Below are 5,589 nucleotides of genomic sequence, written 5' to 3' on the forward strand. Positions count from 1 at the left end.
TGGTTTTTAGTTTGGTTGGGCTTGCCTGCTCCATTAGAGGTTGTCTTTTCATAGGACTAGTTAGTGGCCTTCCTTGGCCTATTATTTTTTGTTGTTTTGCTTTATGTTATGACTTTAATTCATTATTATCTTGTTTATTGTGGGGTTTCAGGCACCTGTTAAAACCTGTTTTACTTAATAAAAAACAATTCTTCAAATTGTATGTTGTCATTGATGTTACACAAATGTCAATATTAACTAACCAATGGAGAACTTGTAGTATTAACCAAGCATATTCAGTATTTACCAAGCAGTTGGGTAATGAAGAAAATTCAGTATTAATCGAATAGTTGGTTAATGAAGGACATCCTTTTCATGTCCTCTTTTCAAATAATTAAAAATAATAATCTTTTCTAAGGCAGGCAGGCCCAAAAAGGTGAAGTTTCGGAAAAAAGGGATAATCTTTGGAAGCTAATGGACTAATAAATGAAAATTATTATTAAAATATGTTTTATTAACCCCTCTTGGACGTGATTTAGGGTTATGCCCTCTTTTAAGGAGTTTGGAGGCATTTTGGGCTGATTCCAGAACTTGATTTTTGCTCATTTCTTTGTTGTTCTTCAGAGGCTGCCAAACCTGTGGAGAAGGAGACCCAAGAATGGGAGTTTGTAGGTTTCCAAGAAGGCTAAGGATGGGATTTTGAAGCCATTCCATGTGCATGCTCATACAGAGTTTGCCTTTGTGCTGAACAGTGTAGATTTGTGGGTTTTCGGGTGTGTTTTTTTTGTATGAGTTTGGTGTTTTCAGTTGAGTATTTCATATCAGTTTGGGTTGCTGTTGTATTTCAGACTTTAAGATGTTAAAATAGAGTTGAATATATGTATTGGGACATGATTAAACTTCTGAGATAGATTATTAGTGTTTTTGTGGTGTTTCCGAGCTATTCTATGTTGTTTTCGGGAGCCCGATGAGCATTGTTTTTATCCTCCGTTTGGGGGTTGTTGTGTAAATGTTATACAAATCTGAAAATGTCATTTTGTAGGCTGTTATGCTGCTGAAATTTCTATAAAAATGTCCACTTTCAGATTTACTAATAATATGTGAAGATGTGAAGTTTTTGGCACTATTTTCGGCATACCCGATTTGGGGTTTATTGAGAAATTGGTGGATCTTTGAAAGATTGGTTGTTTGATCTTAAAGATCTGATTAGAGGCTTGAAATATCATATAAAATCAGAAAAGGGACATTTCAGTGGTATCAGAGCTATGATCTTGCCAGCCTGAGGGTTTGTAGAAGTTTGCATGTTAGTTTTGACAACTACCCAAATCTTGCATGTCATAATTTATGGTTGCATGTTGCTTCTAATTAGTTGCATGTCAAAATCTATGGTTGCATGCTACTTCTAATCAATTTCATGTTAGTTCTTGGTGTTTGAAGAAGTTATAACCTATTGGGGTTACACTCTACTTTATCCAGAATGGACAGGTATAGTACAGAGTTTCAGAGGACACGATCTTGGACAATTGATATCCAGAGTCAGAATAGTAGAAAGGATGGTTATTTAGACATTTGAGATAAACTTAGGAAAATAAGTCATGACATGTCTGAACAGTTGGTTGAGCACCACCGTATGATGAATGACATGTTGTCCGACCCACCTAAGGTGGATAAGTTGACTGGATTTCTATTTGGTAGATTTTCTCACAAGGCAGATGACACAATTACCAAGAACTTGCATGAGGAGTTTGAGAAACTAGCTTATAGCCAAGCGGAGGTCTCAGATTCTACTCTACCACAAGAGGTAGTGAGAAAGGATATTACGCAAATTGATAGTAATGGTCAACTTGATACTCAAATTGAGACAATTGTATACAAGTCGTTAAAGGGTGATATCACAGGTATTCAGGATGGTATAGTTATAATAGGTAGTGACTACAGCATAGTGGGTTCAGATGATGATTATGAGGATGTTGTTATGCATGGTGGTGAGATACCTGGTAGACATGAGCAGACATTGAGCATTCATGACTTTGCTGAGAAAGAGTACCAGGCACAGTTAGATGCTTCGTCACATGAGGTTAAGGCTGGTAGTACTTCACACGATTTGTCCAACCAGCTGAAAGTGAACAAAGACAGTATTGTGACTTCATTATCTCATCATGATAGGTATGTGGAGTTAGTTGGTATTGGCCATATTACTCAAGTGAGAATTTTGCTTGAGTTACTAGCTAATTCTAGTTTACATATATGGACTCGAGATTGTTATACTGGCATTTGGGATTCAGTTGACTGGAGATCTTTAACACTTTTTGGTAGTAGTGTTTGTTTGGGTACTATCATGGATTTGATTAGCAGATTGCACGGTGTTGTCTTTTCTTGTGCTAGCAGCTTGTCCAATGTTGGTATTAGTTTTTATACACCGGTGTTGGGCTTTGTTCATATATCCAGTCGACCATACTTGCTGGAATGTGTTGATGATCTTTCATATTTGGCAATGTGTACAGATGAGTCCCAGGATCATATTGGCATTGATGACATCCAGGAGGATGCAGTGGGCATCTTTGAAGACTTAGTTTCCTTGGGTACAAAGGAGTTGGACAGCAGTGCTATAGTTTTTGATACTCCATTTGTTGATATGAGCTTTAGAGTTGATTCACAGGATATGGATGGTAATAATCTAGAGACTAGTAACTTTGAGGATACTCCTTTAGATAGTGCATCAGAGGAGGTTTGTAGGAGACAGTCAAGCCAGTGCCATCATGTGATTAATCAGTTGAGAGTTAGTGAGCGAGACATTGCTATCGCTTGCCAACATTTCGATGCTGCTCGTCAATTGTTAGCAGTTTATGGATGGGGTTCTCCTACTAGTGATGAGCAGGGAGGCAGTTATCTTTCCTTGACAGAGTTCCACTCTTTATGGGAGGCTATCCAGATTCTGAGATAGGATTATATGTAGTTGGTAGCTGACAGAGATTATCTTATGGAGTGGGATAGTACAACATATGATGCATTGTTGGCCAAAGAAGATGAAGTGAGTGAGCTTACTGAGCAGCTTGAGGTGACTTCTGAGGTTCTTGAGAGTACACAGTTGGCTTTCAAGGAGTCACAATTTCATTTGGCTAAGGTGACCATGGAGTTAGAGCAACTACAGTCTTTACTAGATTATGTACAGTCACAAGCTGTGGTGTCTGATGATCCGAGGATGTCCATGGTCGAGATTGTCAAAGATAGTGGAGATGGGGATGCATCCATCCTTGATATTAACATTGGCATATCGGGTTCATCCCCACTAGAGTCAGGTTCAGTTGAGTTGGGTACTGCAGCAGATTGTTGTGGTATGCTTGACATGGTGGTGACCTCTAGCACTAATGGCACGAAGACTAGAGATGTTGTATCAAAGACCATGTGTGATGTTGGTGAGCCGATAGTTGGCATGGTTCCTGCTAGTAATACTACTCCCTTGGCAATGTCTTTAGAGGTAGTAGTCAGTTCCAACTTGGTTAGTGATCGATTGCAGTTAGTTATATCTGGATTGCAGTCTGAGCCACTGACTAAGATTGGTGCATTCTATCAGCATTAAATTGTGAGGAATGCTCATCAATTTACCTTTGATGACCATGTTGATGAGATGATGATACAGAGATGTACTTTGGTTCCTAGTGCTTATCATCAGTTATGGGATAGTTTAACACCTCGGGATGAGAGTTGTGATGGGCACGACATGGCGATAGGTTCTGCAGTTGACAGCTTGATAATACATGACTTAGAGCAGGAGTTTTGGAGTGATGCTTCAGCGGGTGTTGTTATTGATTATACTCCTTCGGCTATGACATCTCCTGACTTAGCTGGTGATCAGTCACAGTGGGTTGTATCACTTGTTCATGGTGAGCTGTTGACACGAGGTTGGTTTTTTTTATCAACATTATATTGCAAGGTATGTACATCAGTTAGCATTTGATCCTTGTGTTGAGGAGTTGATGGCAGGCAAATTTGGTTTGGGTTCCAATTCTTGTTGTTTATCTTGTGATGGCTTTTCACCATCAGGGGTGCACGAGAGTTATGGTTATGAGACAATGGTCGGTGATCTATAGAGTTGTGTTGACTGTAGGAGTTGTATAGTGTGTGGATTCTCCATACTTGGTATAGTTTCATTTGAGAGCGTTCACCATTGTTGCAGAGTTGGATTGTACATTCTGTATAGGCCAGTGGAATGCGTTGATGGTATTTGCTGTGTTGGTAGTTTGATTTGTCCACTTTACTTGGGTTTTGATGTTCCAAGAGTTTGTGTCTCATGGGTTTCTGACTGTGGAAGTTGTGACTTTGGAGTTTGGTTGAGCAGTAATTGTCAGTTTGATTATGGTTTCCTCTTGCTTATATTGCAAAGGATATTGCAGGAGCCTATGTTAATTGACAATAGTATAGTTCATGACTACATTTGGGATCCAGGTGGATTTATTGGTTTATTGTTCAGCCATTGCTTGAGGACAAGCAATATTTGGAAGGGGAGGACTTGTCATGTCTGCTTTTCAAATAATTAAAAATAATAATCTTTTCTAAGGCAGGCAAGCCCAAAAAGGTGAAGTTTCAGAAAAAGGGGATAATCTTTGGAAGCTAATGGACTAATAAATGAAAATTATTATTAAAATATGTTTTATTAACCCCTCTTGGACGTGAGTTAGGGTTATGCCCTCTTTTAAGGAGTTTGGAGGCATTTTGGGCTAATTCCAGAACTTGATTTTTGCTCATTTCTTTGTTGTTCTTCAGAGGTTGCCAAATCTGTGGAGAAGGAGACCCAAGAATAGGAGTTTGCAAGTTTCTAGGAAGGCTAAGGATGGGAGTTTGAAGCCATTCCATGTGCATGCTCATATAGAGTTTTCCTTTGTGCTGAACATTGCAGATTTGTGGGTTTTCAGGTGTGTTTTTTTTGTATGAGTTTGGTGTTTTCAGTTGAGTATTTCATATTAGTTTGAGTTGCTACTGTATTTCAGACTTTAAGATGTTAAAATAGAGCTGAATATATGTATTGAGACGTGATTAAACTTCTGAGATAGATTATTAGTGTTTTTGTGGTGTTTTCGGGCTATTCTATGTTGTTTTTGGGAGCCCGATGAGCATTGTTTTTATCCTTCGTTTGGGGGTTGTTGTGTAAATGTTATACAAATCTGAAAATGTCATTTTGTAGGCTGTTATGCTGCTGAAATTTCTATACAAATGTCCACTTTCAGATTTACTAATAATATGTGAAGCTGTGAAGTTTTTGGCACTATTTTCGGCATACCTGATTTGGGGTTTATTGAGAAATTGGTGGATCTTTGAAAGATTGGTTGTTTGATCTTAAAGATCTGATTAGAGGCTTGAAATATCATATAAAATCAGAAAAGGGACATTTTAATCCTACTTGTAGTGTTAACTGAGTAGTTGAGCATCAAAGGACTCTTAGTGTTAACTAAGTGTTCAATCCCAGTATTGACCGAGTGACAACAAAATACACTTGTCTAATAATGAACTGATTGAGGCTAACTTTCTAGATGTTTAATGATTATTTGGAAGGGTATCCAAGCTGACTTATCAAAGCTTATGATATATAAGAAGGTGAAGTAGTGAGGATAA

This window comes from Cupressus sempervirens, chromosome 9 (genome assembly GCF_028749045.1).
Source record: "Cupressus sempervirens isolate cs-2001-9-10 chromosome 9, ASM2874904v1, whole genome shotgun sequence".
NCBI lineage: Eukaryota > Viridiplantae > Streptophyta > Pinopsida > Cupressales > Cupressaceae > Cupressus > Cupressus sempervirens.